Source organism: Sciurus vulgaris (assembly GCF_902686455.1).
Source record: "Sciurus vulgaris genome assembly, chromosome: 1".
Taxonomy (NCBI): Eukaryota; Metazoa; Chordata; class Mammalia; order Rodentia; family Sciuridae; genus Sciurus; species Sciurus vulgaris.
Genome location: NC_136461.1, coordinates 118,176,238 through 118,194,936, shown reverse-complemented (window position 1 = coordinate 118,194,936; position 18,699 = coordinate 118,176,238).

The window sequence follows — 18,699 nt, the reverse complement described above, 5'->3', positions numbered from 1 at the left end:
TGCAATAACCTCAAAAAATAAAATAAAATAAAATACTTGAGAATCAATCTAACCAAGATCTCTACAATGACAACTACAAAACATTGAAGAAAGAAATTGAGGAAGACCTTAGAAGAAAAGATCTCCCATGTTCTTGGATAGGCAGAATTAATATTGTCAAAATGGCCATACTACCAAAAGTGCTATACAGATTCAATGCAATTCCAATTAAAATCCCAATGACATACCTTACACAAATAGAGCAAGCGATCATGAAATTCATCTGGAAGAATAAGAAACCCAGCATAGCTAAAGCAATCCTTAGCAGGAAAAGTGAAACAGGGGGTATCACAATACCAGAACTTCAACTCTACTACAAAGCAATAGTAACAAAAACAGCATGGTATTGGCATCAAAATAGACAGGTAGATCAATGGTACAGAATAGAGGACACGGACACAAACCCAAATAAATACAATTTTCTCATACTAGACAAAGGTACCAAAGATATGCAATGGAGAAAAGATATCCTCTTCAACAAATGGTGCTGGGAAAACTGGAAATCCATATGCAGCAGAATGAAACTAAACCCCTATCTCTCACCCTGCACAAAAATCAACTCACAATGAATCAAGGACCTTGGAATCAGACCAGAGACCCTTCATCTTATAGAAGAAAAATCAGTCCTAATCTTCAATATGTCAGCCTGTGATCAGACTTCCTTAACAGGACTCTCATAGCACAATAAACAAAAGCAAGAATCAATAACTTGGATAGATTCAAACTAAATAGCTTTCTCTCAGCAAAGGAAACTATCAGCAATGTGAAGAGAGAATCTACAGAGTGGGAGAAAATCGTTGTCACTCATACTTCAGATAGAGCACTAATCTCCAGAATACATAAAGAACTCAAAAAACTCTACACCAAGAATACAAATAATCCAATCAACAAATGGGCTAAGGAAATGAACAGATGCTTCGCAGAAGAAGATCTACAAGCAATCAACAGATATATGAAAAAAAATCAACATCTTTAGTAGTAAGAGAAATGCAAATCAAAACTACCCTAAGATTCCATCTCACCCCAATTAGAATGGCAATTATCAAGAACACAAGCAACAATAAGTGTTGGAGAGGATGTGGGGAAAAAGGTACACTCATCCATTGCTGGTGGAGCTGCAAATTAGTGCAGCCACTCTGGAAGCAGTGTGGAGATTCCTTAGAAAACTTGGAATGGAACCACCATTTGACCCAGCTATCCCACTCCTTGGCTTATACCCAAAAGACTTAAAATCAGCATACTACAGAGATACAGCCACATCAATGTTCATAGCTGCTCAATTCACAATAGCCAGACTGTGGAACCAACCTTGATGCCCTTCAATTGATGAATGGATAAAGAAACTGTGGTACATATGCACAATGGAATATTACTCAGCTATAAAGAATAATAAAATTATGGCATTTGCAGGCAAATGGATGAAATTGGAGAATATCATGCTAAGTGAGATAAGCCAATCTCAAAAAACCAAAGGATGAATGATCTTGCTGATAAGCAGATGATGACACATAATGGGGGGTGGGAAGGGGGCAAGAATGGAGGAAGGAGGGACTGTACAGAGGGAAAAGAGGGGTGGGAGGGGTGGGGGGAAGGAAAAAATAACAGAATGAATCAAACATCATTACCCTATGTAAATGTATGATTACACAAATGGTATGCTGTTACTCCATGTACAAACAGAAACAACATGTATCTCATTTGTTTACAATAAAATAAATTTTAAAACAAAAGTCCTCTTCAAACAACTGGACCAGGGGAGCAATCCAATGCAGGAGAACCTCCACTCTCCTCACAGCCTTCCACTACTCTGTTCTCTGGATATGATTTCAACGTATACAACTGAGCCAGGCACTGTACCAAGCAGTCTGAATAGATTGGTGAACAAAAAAGGTTTTAAAAATTCTGTCCTCAAGAATCCAACAGCCTTACAGCAGGAGAAACAGACATGAAACAATAAATGTGATGAGAACATTATGCTGTAATGTAGAAGGTAGTATGTGCCTTGAGAAAGAAGAAAGAGAACAGAATAGGAAGATCATGAGTGCCCAGGGAAACCTGCAATTAAAAATAAGGTAGTCAGGGAAGTGCTCATTGAGAAGTCAGGCAAGGCAAAGTGTGAAGGTCCCATAGCCCGTCAGACGGCCAAGGGCCTCAGAGGGAGGAGTGCCCAGGGAACCTCAAGCCATAAGACAGGATCATACCTGATGAGTTTGAGGACAGACAGCAGAGAGCAACAGAGTGGAAGCAGACAGACCAATGAGAAAACCATCACGAGAGCCAACTGAGATAATGATGGTTGAGACAAGATGAAGATGACGATGGTGGAATATTGGCCATATTTTGATGATAGAGTACCCCAGAATTTCCTGGTGAATTTGATGATGAGTACATGAGAAAGAAAAGAATTAACACTCCAAAATATTTGACCTGGTTCTCTAGAAGGATGGCAATTCCATCCTAACATGTTAAACAGCCTGAGTGGAACAAGTTTGGGGTAAAGATCAGAAGTTTATTTTCAACAAGTTCCATTTGAGATGTACAGTGGACCTGCAGGCAGAGCAATTAAGCAGACAATCCACAACCTAAGTCTTGGTTCAGGAGATAGGCCTGGGGATGTGTCTGTCAGTCACTGACATAAAGACATCATCAAGGGAGGCATAGTGCAAAGTGAGCCTTTGTGACCACTTCAGAAACATGCTTTGGCTGCCAGTTCAACAGGGTCAAAGGAGGACTCCAATTGGCTCCTCTCCAAAGCCACCAAAATATTATTGTATCATTTACTGGTCTCTGTCCTACAATACTGTGTGCATTATCTCAACAGATCCCTGAGGGGGATACATTACGCCCATGTTTCAGATGAAGGTGCCTTGGTGCTAAGATCACACTTTTGTCAAAGATCAAGGATTATTAAAGGGTAAAGCTAGGTTTCAAACTCAAGAGGCCGGCTCTTAACCACATTGTTTTACAGACAGAGCATGCATGTGAGCAAATCTAAACTTTAACAAAATAAAATAAAATTCCTAAGAGGAAAAGACACAAGACCCACAAAAGTGTGGGACACAGGTGTGCAGTGAAAAACATTCCAAGGTGACAGCCACACAGCAGCCCTAGAGAGCAAGGAGTCCACAGAAAGTCAGAGGATCCTGTGAAGGTGGTGTTCAGAAGGCGAACCACTTCCACTACTGAAACTATACAGACAAGCATCAAAATAGAGATCCGAAGTTGTTGTTGATCAATTCTAAATGATGAGATGAAGATCTATGAATATTAATGAAGGCTTTAATAATAAGAGGAATGATAATTAGAGACCCTGGGAAAAACAAGACAGTGTAAGAAAGCCAAGGTTCAAATTTGAGGCAGACTAAAGTTGCAGGGTAATGGTGGATAATTGATGGAGTGAAGAAAAGAGACCTTCGTTCATAGAACATTCTCCTTTAAGTGCCCAAGGTTTAATTACACAGCTTTTTACTTCCTTTTCTGTGGGCCTAATCACAGTACCTGGTTCTTCAGTGAATGTGTTTACTTAATCATAATGCTGTACATACCGTTTAAGGGTTTTCAGTTTTCTGAATCAACCCCAAGCACGAAACACTTAATCACCAAAAACATGCTCAATATGAAAGTGATAATATGGTTGTCAGAAATCTGGAGGCAGAAAATGGACAGAAGTCTACACATAATAATTTTCTTGTTTCGTGTAGTGGATGATCAATAGATTTTTAACAATGATAATCAAGAAGGAAATTTAAGTACATTACTTTTTAAATTTTTTTATTAGTGCATTATAATTACATGAATTGCAGGGTGCATTTTTGACATATTCATAAAAGCATGTAACATAATTTGCTCCATTTCAATCCCCAAAAGTATATTACTTTTAAGTGTAAGTCTAACCACTAGGAAAACTTAGAAATATTGCAGATTAAAACCAGGAAGTAAAGGGGACAGGAAGATAGAAATGTTCTAAGATCTTTATCTTTCCCTCAATATAGTTAATAATACCATCAAAAGGAGATAAATTGAGAATCACATATGTTATCATGTTATATTTGTGTGCTAATGACCACATGATAAAAAGTGAAATTTTAGGGAGAGATATGGAACAGAAACCTTACTCTTAGCGTATGTATTTATCTGTGATTTGAATTTTTAAACACAAGCATGTATCCTTTATACACACAAGTGCCTGCAGAATTTAGTAGGTAGGGGTGTCAGAACATCTACTGCACTTTGAAACACCTAGACTGGGCACTGGCGCAGGCTTGTAATCCCAGCAATTCGGGAGGCTGAAGCAGGAGGACAGCGAGTTTCAAAGCCAGCCTCAGCAACTTCGAGGTCCTAAGCAATTTAGTGAGATCCTGTCTCAGAATGAAGACCTGGGAATGTGGCTTGATTCCAAGTCCAAAACAAACGAACAAACTTCAAGTTAAAGTTGTTCTAATTAATAACCACGAGGTGTCACTGTCTCATCGTCCTGATGCCAAGTGTGGGAGCAGAGGACCAGGAGAGCTGCCTTGCTGTCTCATCAGAGCCCTGACAACCCGGAAGAGGGACTAGTGGTGGCTTGCTAGCAGCAGGAGCTGGCATTCCGCACACACCCAGACATGGGTCATCTCGAGTTAAACAGAGGAAAGCACGGGAGGCAGAAGCCCACCCAGCGGGCGCCTATGACAAAACTGCCTGGGCAACACCAGATGGCATCACCAGGAGAGAAAATGCTGAAAATGCCTGGTGGAGAAGGGGCCACAGAGAGGCCGGTCCTGGGCTAGGCCGAACTACAAGAGCAGGGACTGTGAAAAAGCAAAGGAAGCCAGCCAGGAGAGAACCGGGGGTCCAAGAAAAGCAATAGCAATTAAGCAAGAGTCATGAAGCTCAAGTTCTTCAGATCCGTACATGCTAGGCCCCTGGGAGGCATATGCCTGTAATCCCAGTGGCTCCAGAGGCTGAAGCAGCAGGATCACAAGCTGGAGGCCAGCCTGGGCAACTTAGTGATTCCCTGTTTCAGAAAATTGAAAGGGCTGGGAATGTAGCTCAGTGGTAGGGCAGCCCTAAGTTCAATTCCCAATCCTACAGGAAAAAGAAAATAAAAAAAAGATGTACACATACCAGATTTATGACCTTGGGCAAGCTGCTTAGCCCAGGAGAGCTAAGTATCCTCTGGAAAGTGAAATGATAAAAGTACCTACCCTGAACAGTTGTTGTGAAAACTAAAAGTTTAGTAAACATTTTTTAAACTGTTCCTCGGTTTGGCAGTTTCCTATAGTTAAACATATATTTACTATACAACCCAGAAATACCCTAGATATTTACCCAACTGAAACGAAAAACTGGACTCATGCAAAAACTATCTGTATGTTTGTTTTTAGTCACCAAAAACTGGGAACAACCCAAATATCTCTTACCTGGGAAATGAATGAACAAAATGGACAAATTCTGAACAATAGAATCCTATTCGACAATCCTATTCTGATACACAACATGAATAAATTTCAAGTGTATTATGCTAAGTGAAAGAACTCATTCTCAAAATACTACAAACTGCATGATTCTGAGATTTTTATTGGTCCATTATAATTATACATAACAGCAAGATTCATTATGCCATGTTCACACATGTACATAACACAATTTGATTAATCTCATTCTCTAGTTCCTTCCCTTTGCATGATTCCATTTTTATATTTTTACAAAGCAAAACTACAGGAGCAGTAATACATCAGAGGCTGCCAGAGCCTGGGGTGAGAGAGGAGATTCACAACCAAGGAGCACAGAAGAATGCTTGGGGGTGATGGGATGCTCTATCTCGGCTATGCAGCTGGTTACAAGAATGTGTGTGTCAGAGTTCACTGACCACATACTAAAAAGAATGCAAATTTGTAGATGGGGAGAGAGCTGTTTCTCAGCCAAGTTTATTACTGGCTGGGGGCCTGTGCCCTTGCTGTGACCTCTGCTGCAACATTCCTTCCCTAGAGCTTTGCAAGCTCATTTGTGGGCTACACTCAATTTTTTGCTCAGGAGCCATTTCTGAGAGAGGTGGCTCTGAAGGAAAGAGGGAGGGAGGGAGGGGGAGAGAGAGAGAGAGAGAGAGAGAGAGAGAGAGAGAGAGAGAGAGGGAGAGAGAGAGAAGAAGAAGAAGAAGAAGAAGGAGGAGGAGGAGGAGGAGGAAGGTGAGGGGAGGGAAAAAGTAAAGAAAAGAAAAGAAGCCCTGTTCCCTCATAGCCCCACATCCACACCATCCACACCTTAGCCCCACATCCACACCTTGGCCAGCACTCCACTCGCTGTCCCTTTATTGTGCCTTTAGTTTCCTCATGGAACTGACACTGCATGATCTCACACTATGTAGATTTGTTTCTTTGTTTCTCTCCCATCTAACCTACTTCAGGTTTTCCATGGAACTGAGTCTGTCTCCTCTGCACAGCCCGCTCTTGGGGTAGCACTTAATGCACAGTTGGTTATCATCAAGTGTTTATGGATGGTAAATGAATAAAATGCTTAGACACAAGGAAAGAACTCATTTAACATTAGCTATTGCTATTGCTATCCCTCTATGTCATCAGTATACACATTTATCACTATTGGCAGGAGTTATAGTACGTGTTAGCTTTGTTAGAATGACAAACAGCACTGGGAACTGTAGGGATCCAGATTGACCTGAATAAAACCATCCTGGTTATAACCACCATGGTGCCCACCCAGGGACTCTGGCACACATTCCACACCTTAGAGGATACACAAAGTCACAACAGTCAGCAGGCAACAACTTCCTCATAGGACTCCCAAAGCTGAGGAAATAGTGCCAAAAATTAATAAGTGGGACAGCATCCGCTTCAGCATAGCAGAGGAAACAAGAGTGTGAAGAGAGAGTCTACAGAATGGGAGAAAATCTATGCCAGTTCTCTTCTAATAGGGGATTAATATCCAGAATATATAAAGAACTTCAAAAACCTTAACACAACAATAATAATAATAGTAACCCATTCAAATGAAGTAAGCAGACACTTCACAAAAGAAGAAATATAAATGGCCAAGAAATACATGAAAAAAATGGTCAACATCCTTAGCAATCAGGGAAGTACAAATTAAAACTACACTGAGATTTCATCTCACCCCAGTTAGAATGGCTGCTGTGGAGAATGCAAACAATAATAATACTTGACAAGATGTGGAGGAAAAGAAACTCTTATATGCTGTGGTAGAAATGTAAGTTAGCACATCCACTATGGAGATGAGCATGGGGGTTCCTCAAAGGCTAGGAATAGAATCACCTTATCTATGCTATTCCTTCATATTTCTACAAAAGAATTAAAGTCATCATACCATAGAGATACATGCATATCCAAGTTTACAGCAGTGCAACTCACAATAGCCAAGTCATGGAACCAGCCTAGGTGTCCATCGACAGATAAATGTATTTTATAATGTGGTATATATACAAAACAGAATTTTACTCAGCCATAAGAAAGAACCAAATTATATCATTTGCAGGAAAATGAATGGGACTGAAGAGCTTCATGTTAAGTAAAATAAGTCAGACTCAGAAAGTCAAGGGTCCTATGTTTTCTCTCAAAGTGGAAGCTTGAGAGAAAAAAGAGGGGAAAAAGAATCTTATGAAAACAGAAGGTAAATTAATAGGATAGAGGAAAGGTGCCCGGAGGGGTGGTAGGTGGAAAAAGGGGGGGAAATGGAGGGTACTGGGAACCAAAACTGATCACATTGTTATGCACATATACAAATACGCACAATGAAACCCACTGTTCTGTATGATTATTATACACCAGTTGAAAGCATTCTAAGATAGTTGAGCCTTTCATACTGGGCACTGACACCTGGGCTGTTTCTCAATGGATATTTGATGAGTTAATAGTCTTTGGAAAGTCCAGATATACTCTGGTTGGCCAAGGCCCACCTTTGTCTAGATCAGCATAAAAACACCTTCCTCCTGCCTTGGGATTCAGGGATCTTCTTCTCTTGCTGCCACCCAAGACATGCTTTCGTCAGTACGTCCCTAATTGCACTTTTTTTGCAATCCTAGATATCCCCCCTCATCCTTTTGTCTTTCAGCACCACTCACCTTTAGTGGCCTGCTCTTGTACACCAGACTTCCCCAAACAAAGGTAATAATGTAAGTGGACTTTTCTTCTCCAAATGAAGGATCCCACGCATCACAAAGGCTCAGCCAAAGGTGGGTTGTATTTTTCCGGTCAGTCAAATCCAGAGAACTTGCTATAAACCCCAAGGAGTGATGGAAGTCATCACGCTGTCCTGGGCAACTTTCCTACCCTCCTTCCATGAAGAGGGACATTGCTTGGGCACTGGGAGTTCAGCCACACCAAGAGGGGACAGGGTCATAGAGGACAATTAGATCTCCTGATTCTTTGCTCTCATCTGGCCTAACTACAACCCCAGAGGCTCAGCGATCTTTCACACATACACACCACACCCAGACATACCCATGCATGGCAGATGAGACTTCTAATCCCAAAAGGTAGAAACAGCCTGCACCCTTTCCAAGTAATAGCATGGGTGTCCAATTTTTTTTTTAATGTTCTACTTTGTTGTCTGTGGCTCATGTTAAGGTCAAATGATAAAATGAAGTCATGTTTTGAGAAATAATGCAAAGGAAATGGTTATAACTCTAAGGAGGCCTAAGGGAAAACACTGCCTCTTCCCCAAAATATTTTGAGGTGAAATAAGATCCTCATGGCTCCTGTAATGAGATAATTGGCCCCTTTCCAGCAGATAACCCACTGTGCGGTGATCATGAACACTGTGTTTGCTAATCGGTTTCTGGCCTATCTTCCTCTCATATTTCCTTTCCCAGCTTCTCCAGCTCTTCTCTCACTTAAGTCCCCCTGCCCAAATCCATGTCCTCTCCCCATCCTTTTTTGCTCTCCTCCCTCTATTTTTTTTCCTTTGTAGCAGGGATCGAATCCAGGGGTGCTTAACCATTGAGCCACATCCCCAGCTCTTTTTTGTTATTTAGAGACAGGGTCTTGCTAAGTTGCTTAAGGCTTTGCTAAGTTGCTGAAGCTGGTTTTGAATTCGCAATCCTCCTGCCTCAGCCTCCCGAGTCGCTGGAGTTACAGACATGCACCATCTCACCCAGCTGCTCTCCTCTCTCTTATCCTCCAGTTGTCCTGTCTCCTCTATGAGCCCCGCCACCCTCTCATCGGGAGGGACACTGGGGTTCCCTAGAGCCTTCCTGCTTCTCCTGGCACATTTCCCAGCCCAGGTGTATCTTTCTCTGTAGCTCTGTTCTCATTTTTCCACTCAGGGCTCAGCCTTGGCACCAACTCCTTACTGCCCATTCCACTCCTGTTGGGAGGCCCAGGGGTCCTGCTTTCTTAGCCCAGGGTCTCTAGAAAACAGAGCCTGGGGCAAGGACTCCATGCTGGCACTTTGGAAGTCCTGATCCAGGCAGGAGAGAGTTTAAGATGAGGGAAACGAGGCAGGGAAAGATGCAGGACAGAGTGATGTGACACTGAGGACCACTGAGTCATAGCAAGTGGGAGGAGGTACTGAGAGTAGCTGCTTTTTCTTAACCCTGGGGCTTCTCAAGAAGAAGGCTTCACTCAGAGCAGTACACAAGGAAGAGAAAGAGAGGGGTTCCCTGCCTGGTTCCCTCTCTTCTCCATTGTTATGGATGCAACCTATATCCCCCACCCCATAAAAAAAAAAAGACACACTGAAATCCTCACCCCACTACCCTAGAATGTGACCTTACTTGGAAAGAGTTTTACAGAGATGATTAAGTTAAGATGAGGTCACAAGGGTGGGTCCTAATCCTATATGATAGACATCCCTATAAGAACTGAAAATTTGGGCACAGACACAGAAGGAAGACATGAATAGCATTCAAGGGCTTATCTTTCATCCTGAAAAAAATCATCGTTGTGTCAAACGAATGATTTTACTTTTCCAATAAAAAACATGTAAGTGATTTATAAATTTTTATTCAAAGCCAAACTGAAAGCAATGATTTTGTTTTGGCAATTGTTGTCTTCCACATCAAAAGTAAACCCTGCCTTATCCCAGCTCCCACTGTGGATGAACAAGTACCCCAAGGACTCTGGCCATGACCTCTGCCCACATGCTTCCTCACATTGGCAGCTAACCTGGGCTAGTGGCCCATGAAAGTTTTTCACCAAAAAAAAAAAACTTAGCAGCTATCAATCCTCACATTACAAGTTGAATTTTTACAAGGATGTAATCTACCTATTTTTGTACCCCTAGTCTGTATCCCCAAAGCGAAGACCATTTAAAATTCTGAAAAGGGGTTAGGAGCCAGGAATAGGCAGGCATAAGGAAGCTTAGTCTGAAATCAGGGTCAAGGGAAAAGAAAACTCAGTTAACATGGACAGTGAGAGCTTTAAAGGGAAAGAAGACTAAGAACCCTGGGCCCTGTGGCAGGGAAGAGAAGGCGTCAGGGAGGATTGGGACTCCTCACTGTACGATGATGGAGGGACCTCAAGATCCAAAACAAGCTGGGCCCAGTGGTGCAGACGTGTACTCCAAGTGACTCAGGAGTCTGAGGCAAGTTCAAGACCAGCCAAGACCCTGTTTAAAATTTTTAATTTTTTTTTAAATAACTAGGAATGCATCTCAGTGGTAAAACATCCCTATGTTTAATCCCAAATACCAATAAAAAGATCTGCAGAGGGACTGGGAGCAGATTCATGAGGTCACTAGCCATGACTAGCAGGAAAGAGTCTCCAGAATGACCCCTTCTCAAGGCCCTTGAGAGTTAGTAGCCCTGTGTAATAGGTATGAATGGCACAGGTCACCAAGACAGGGGCAGAAATACAACATGTGCTGGGCTCAAGTGATGCAGGACTTCGGGCAGAAGGAAGTCCAGTGAGCAAGGTGGTACCAACAGGGCCTAGGAAGCAGACTGCATCATCCAGTGTCCTCAAGAAGAATTACAGATGATGAACTTCAAAGAAGGACTTCCCAGGTCAGGAAGTTCTAACAGAAAGAAAGAAAGCTTGAGAGAAACTCAACTAATCATTTCAAAACTGTGCCAGGTCACTGACCCCTAACAGATGCTGACAGCATCCTTCTCAGGGGTTCCAGTTGCCCCAGGCCCTCCCCACCCCACCCACCTCTGCCTGCTCTTCTCAGAAGCTATTTTGGAAAAGACAAACCAAGAACTGAAAGCAAAAAATTCAAAAAAGGCAATATTGTCAGGTGGACTCAAAGCCTTTGTCAGCTGCTGCAGCCCTGAATACAGCTGCATAAGGATGCACAACACAGATTCTCCAAGGTCCCTTTGAGGGACCACCTACTTCTGTCATTGTGGACATAATCACTATTTTCCTGAAGGAAAAGTCAACTTTTTTATTATTGAGGACCTCAGTATAAGAAGCCTCTTGAACCCCCAGTTTGGCTACAAAAGATTTTTGCAAAATACTTTCTGGAGTAACTCCTGTATCCTATCCCTTGTTTTGTGAAAAAAAAAAAAAAAAAAAGAATGAAAAGAAAAGAAAGAAAGGAAGGAAGGAAGGAAGGACAATTTTTGCCCAGGCTGGCCTCAAATTTGCAATCCTCCTATGCCATAGTACTGAAAAGAAAAGAAAAAAAAGTTTTCAGTAGTGATAAGTTCTTTCTTTCTGAACACAGAAAGAAACACATGCACACAAACTCAAAACAAATGATGAGAAGTGCCCTCAGCCTGACAGATAGACCAGGGCTTGCGGCTTCACTATTTATGTCCCTCCCCCATAACTAGGCCTTGCCTCCAGCTTGGCCAGCCACATTGACTGCAAAAGAGCCCTTGGTAAAATTACAGAAAGATCCTGAGTGTGTCAGTGTCAATGTCTCAGAGAGCATCAGCTTGCCTGAGCACATGTGGAAGAATTTATCACCCAGTCAGGCACTAGCTACACCAGGTGGGGCTGTTATCAACACGTCCACATTGGTATAAGCATGTCAATGTTAAAAGGAAGAAAAGTATAAGAAGATTGAACAAGAGTCCATCAAGCCCAGCAGTTTCTAGAAAGCAAATCACTAGGTAGGACTTGGCAGGAGAGGAGGCACAATGGCTCAGCATTTCTCAGCTTCGTTATCTCCCTGGCTTGGGCCTGAGATCTGTGCAAACCCTGACCTCACCCCCAACATGAAGAAGCTGAGAGATGTTCAACCTGAAGGGAGGAGGGCGTGTGCGTGAGGGGTGCCCTTCAGAGGAGACGTGTATGGGTTTCTCCCGGCTGGGGAAGCAGTGGGCAGTGTAGAGGAGACACTTCCCTTATTAACACACTTGTTCCGTCAGCCGTGTCAACTGGAAAGGTGGAGAGGGGAAGTGGTCACACAGTGTAAGGTTTGCTCACAGCCATTTCTTTACCACTACCCCATCGCATCCGCACGAAGGCCCGAGATCTCATTACAGGAAAGGTCACCAGAGTGTCAATAGAAACTGTACACGTGACACCACAGTGCTATCTAACCCCATCATCCCTGGAAGTCATTAGCCACTTGGTAGACCACAAGACCCATTCACAAAAGGGCTGGTTTCCAAAAGTGGCTGGGAGACTGTAGCTGTCCCCAGTCCCTGCATGATGCAGTCGCCTCAAAATCTAAGTAGACAAGGCCTCACTCATTCCAGAGGACAAGAACCATCCATGACACCCTGAATATTTGCTGAGAGCTATCTTTGAAAATCCATAAACTCACAAATAGGAAACCACTGGGGCAGGCTTCCTCCTGGCCCCAGAACCACACTTTCATTAAGAGTCAGGTGTTTCCTGAGAATGTCCTCACACTGCACGTCAACAGCCTTTATGTCTTTCACCAAAGCGTGAAAAACAAAGTTCTCACTTGAGAGTCATTTTTCATTCACACACACATACACACATACACATCTGTAGTATTAGTTATATGTTCAAAAAAATAAATAAATAAACCCACACACAACAGTAGAGAAACATAAAGCCATGTTGTCCAGGGCGGCTGGGCAGTCTGCTAGGCTCACTTACACAATAAGCAACTTGGAACACACACCAACCTCACAGAACACGTGATTCAAACGTTCATATTTCCAAATATGAAGCCATAGAACTTCCCATTATTCGTGAATAACCAAGTCCACCAATTGCAGGATTGAAAAGGTTGTCATGGTCTTTACAACACTCCCTCCTCTGAAGTTTATGTCTGGCCATCGCACACTTTTCCACCCAAGTCACAGGCCACACAGAGAGGGTTGTTTGTAGCTTCAAGAGACACCAAAAACCTCTGCACCTTTTGTAATTGTCTCCTTGCAACCAGGATGGAAGAGGGATGAGGAAGTTGCTGCAGGATTGGTCTCTGTTGGTTTCCTAAATTGTATAAATCCAAGCAGCCTTCATAATCTAAAACATTTAGCACTTTATATCATAAACTCCTTTCCATGAAATCCCAGTACAACCAGATGGTCCACTCTGGCCCTGGTCTCTTATCCACAGGTGTTGGGGTAACTGTAGCTCACTTCTGTGAGATTCCTCCGTGTTCCCAGCCCTGAGCCAGGAACCTCACTGCCTTATCCTATCTAACTATAAATAAGAGTAATACGGTTAGTATATTTATATTCCTGGTTTGTTGCTTTGGTTTGGTTTTGGGGGGCATTGTGGGGGTTGGGGAGAGGTTTGGTTTTTTGCTTTTATTGTTGACTTACAATTGTACATAATAGTTGGGCTTATTTTTGACATAATCACACTTGCATGGAATTTAATTCACTCCATTTCAGCCCCCAGTCCCACCTCCCTTTCTGTACCCTCTTCTCTCCCCTTATTCTGTAAATCCTGGAACCTTGAGGCCCTCATATTCTTCATTTAAAAGACCACCTCCTTCATTTAATGAGAATTCTCTTATTCTGCCTCCATTCTCCAGGTCTGTAGGATACAGGAAAGTTTCTTTGTTTTGTTTTTAATATTTCTTTTGACTCTGGGTCCTCCATATCTCAGGATCACCATGAGTCTCTTTCTCCCCTTCTTTTCCTCAGTTACACAGTTCAAGACTGCAATGAATACCTCAGAACCTCTTGTTGCACTTACCAGTGGCCTTCCTGACTTCATCACATTTCTTTGGAACAACTTCATGTTCCATCACTCCTCTTCCTGGGCTCTGTGAGTTTTCCTTAAGGCAGGATGGGCTTGCACTTCTCACCTGGGATAGGTTTGTGGGTGTAGTACCCACTGTTCTTAATGGGGCTGCTCTGCAAAACTATGGCTCTCGCTCCTGAGTCTCCCTCTGCACAGACTGTGACACTGTAAATCACAGCCATATTTGTTCGTTCGTGATGACAAAGGCCTGATTCCTTCCCCCATCTCTTTGCAATTTGGACTATATCTGCTCTTTTCTGGAGTTTGCTTCTCAAACTCCAGGGTGTGTCAAAATCACCTGGAAGGCCTGTCGAACACCATATTGAAAGCCTCATTCCCAGAGAAGAGAAAGAGGGGAAAGGAAGGGAGGAGGGAGGAGGAGCGGACAGGGGAGAGGCAGGAGAGGGAAGTCACCAGAGTCCATCCCATGCCATGGGGTCAGTGGTGTGATACATACTTCTTGTCTGCCAGGAGAAAAACTTCCAAAAACCCCTGCTCTGTTATCTATTTGCTAGGAGCTCTTCCAGCCTCTGCTTGATTGCTCCCAGGGCAAGGGAAACCCACTGCTTCCCTCAACCTCAGGGAACTAAGAGCCACACACCCCTGTGGGAGGCAGGAGGAACAATCAGGATGTCAGAGGCGATCTTCCACACACATCTCCCACATGATATCAGACCTCTTAGAGGATACGTCCCTGCATCAAATTGATTTGGGCATGTCCCCATTTTGATGGCTAATCTTGTACAAATTCTTGGCTGTCATAGTCACATAACTACCAGATAGAAAAACTAAAGCAATGACACATCTGTATTCTATCACGAAATCAGGATCCCTCATGCTTAAAAAGAAAGGTCTTTCTTTTTAGTTATTTACTGTACAAGAAAAAGTCTCCACTTTTCTTCTTTTGTCACTTCCCCTAGTCAGGACAGGGTCAGGGAAAGGGCCACCTTGGATTCCATTCCTGGAGCACATCCTGTCTCAAGCTCCACAGAGAAGCCACACTGTGTCCAGGAGGACCAGGTCTGCCCACTCATAGGACAACAATTCTGATTATCTCCTCACTCATTTGGCAAATGACCCCTATGTCAGGGGGATGTCCCCTCCATCCTGGTTGGGCACAGTCCAAGAACTAAGGTACTAACTTCTAGGACAGGCAAGGGGTATGGGCAGCAGCAATGTTGAATTCGTTTGATCCCAACAAGCCACAGTGACACAGAGACAGTTAGGCTGGAGGCCTGAGGACACTTTGTTTTTATTTTTATTTGTTCTTCTTAGTTATACATAACGGTAGAGTGTATTTTACGTGAAGTAAAACTTCCCACTCTTGTGGTTGTACATGATGTGGAGTTACACTGGTCGTGTGTTCATATATGAACATAGGAAAGTTAATTCCTTTCATTCTATTGTCTTTCCTATTCCCATCCCTCTCCTTTCCCTTCATTCCCTTTTGTCTAATTCAGTGAACTTCTATTCTTCCCTCCTCCCTGCTTATTTTATGTTAGCATCCGCATATCGGAGAGAACATTTGGCCTGTGGTTTTGGGGGATTGGCTTATTTCACTTAGCCTGATAGACTCCAATTCCACTGAATGGACACTTTCAAGAAGGGGATGGAATAGAGTGAACCTTAGTTCAATGTCCTGCTGTGGAGAAGACTGGTCATTGACTCTAGGGCAGCCTCCTCTTCCTTCTGCCTGCATGGAACCCCAGAATTTGTACTGAATTCTGAGCCCAAGAGGTCACCAGGATACAATGACACCAGGCAGTCTGTTAATCCATCCTCCCACTCAATGTGGAAGACCTTTTAAAATCATCTGTGACCCTGGTCATTAGCTGCTATTTAAACACTTCTGATGGAAGAGAGCTCAGGACCCGCAGGGCCTGGGGTCATGAAATCTTAGAGAAATTAAAAAACAAAAGCAAAACCAAACAAAGATGGATCTTCTGGCCACTTCATGGACATTGTTGACATACTCTAATTGCTAGAAATGACTTCTTGAAAACTATCTCACTAAAATTCATAATTCTGTTTTCACATCCTGTTCCTAGCACATGAAGACTAATTCCCTCATCCATAGAACAGTTGAAAAACCACAGTGTGGAACAGGCCAATGTGGAGAATGTGGACTTGGCCCCTCATTTCAAGACCTCACCAGAAGACAGACACTTATCTAAGAGCCTGTTCTGTGGGACTGAGAATAGATCTCAGTGGGAGAGCCCTTGCCTAGCATACACAATGCCCTAGGTTCAACCCCCAGTACCTGGGGAAATTTTTAAATTTTTACTAAGGTCCTATTTTTCATGGAAGCCCACCATGAGATGGAGTTGCATCTAGCCACTAGGTGTCGCTGACACTACGCGTGGCAGATGGTATTTGCATAAGCGCTCTGAGTTCCCTTTTAGACCACTCACACTTTGATCCATTTATGATTTAAATTGCTTTATGATCACATTAGTCAGAGAATACAAACACAAAATCTATGCCTTACGCCTTATGCTTATCTCAAAGCAATAAAATTAAAAAGCATAAAGTAGAAACAAAGCATTAGAAGTTGTTATAAACTTCAATATGAATTATTCTGCTGCCAAGTTACTGACTTAGAATTCAGCAGGACTAATGTGCATTTAAAATTTTTGGTTCACTGGTTTATGACTTAAGTCTATTTACTATATACACACAGACCATCATTTGAGTCATAACTTCAAAGTTCTGTTTTAGCAATAATTTTTAAACCATCTACCCATCCTTTTGGTGAACCAATAAACTGAGGAATTCAACCCCAATAATTCAGTTCACTCATCACATTCGACAAAATCACTTACATTATTGATTTATTATAATGCTTACTCTTTGAAATATTTCCCTAATAAGTTGTATACAAATACAAACCATTACAGGAAGTATTAATAGGTTTCTTGTGCTCTTCAGTCAGGGAACAGTCAGATTCCAGGGTACCAGGTCTGCTCCATTCTTCCGGCCACCCCACCAGATGCAACCTGCACCAAGATGTGCACCTGCTTCACCCCTGCCCTGGAAGTCCTTGTCTCCTCAGGGCCCCAACAGAGCTGCCTCCACCAGCTTTTGCATCAGAAATGACTTACCCCACACCCATGAGCTGCTGAGATTTGGCCTTATCTATGAGGCCAAATATTTGGGTTCCCGTCCCAGCTCAGTTCCACTCAGCTTAGCTCGGCTCAGCTCAGCTCAGCTCTGGACCTCAGGATGTAGGGCTAAAATGTGTCCTAAGCAAAGTAGCATGATATGCTGGGAATACAAGTAGAAATCTGGGTATCCATTCCAGGGCTCCATCCATCTCTTGCCTCTGAAAATTAAAGTATAAGAGTTTTACCAACTCATCCACGCTCCCTGGCCTTTCCTGTGGTGCTGCTTGCTATACATGACAAGAAACTTAAGGATGTGGTTAGGCATCTGTTGAAATTTTTTTAAGTATCCCATCATAATCTCAATGTTTCCTCCAATGTTCTGCAAGGGTAGCTGACTGCATTGAGTACCTCAAGAGCAAAGACTTGCTAATTCCAAGTGAACTCAAATCTCAGGTCACAACGGTCAAGATACACTGCTCTGCCTTTTGTTCCAGTAAAACAAACCTTTTTTAGCCTCTGATTTTTTTTTTTTTTTTTTCTTACAATGCTGGGGATTGAACCCAGGGCCTTGTGAGGCAAGCACTCTACCAACTGAGCTATATCCCCAGCCCTCTGCTAAACTCTTAATCCTCATCCAAGAATTTCTCCCAGAAGCTTTTGAAATGACTGATGTTTGCCAGCATGCTATTTTCTCCAGTCTCTGCTCCTAGAAATAATGATACCAGTGATAACGGCTACCAAGATGGGTTGGGCCTTCCAAAACTAAAAATGCACACCCACATACACACACAAAGGGGCACTACTGTCATTGGAGAATATGATCAGAGCATAAACTCAGGGCATGGCCCTGCAGGGCAAAGGCATCCAACAATTCAGAGGAAAATCACAAGACTAAGCTGTCGGAACATAGCTACCCACAGTCTAATCTCTAAACCCATTTGTCCCAGCAACTGAGTAGCTAATCGGAAAATGCAAACAGAAAGGGAAAGTACATAATACATCTAAAGATAAATGACAGATCAAATTGTCCCCATTCCAACTTAAGAAGTAACAAAACAACATGAATCTGATACATAGTTGTAGAAACACTAAGAAATTTCTCTACGAAACTCAAGAAAATCCTTGTATACAGTTTAAAATGTTGAACTGTATTCCATGTAAATTAGACTTCAATAAAAATTGGTCAGTCCCTGAATACTGGCTTCCCTCCCTCACCCCTCAGGGCTTTCCACATGCCAGTCCTTCTGCCTGGTCTGTCATGTCCATCCCCTCCCAACTCCCAGCTGCTTCCTCCTGGATCTGGTCTCCAGCAATTTACTTTGCTTTTGAAGCATTTATTATTTGCAATTAAGGGCCATATGTTTCTTTTTTATTTTTTATTTGTTCTAATTAGTTATACATGACAGTAAAATGCATTTATACATTTTGCTAGTTTACACATAAATGGAGTATAATTTCTCATTTTTCTGATTGTACATGTT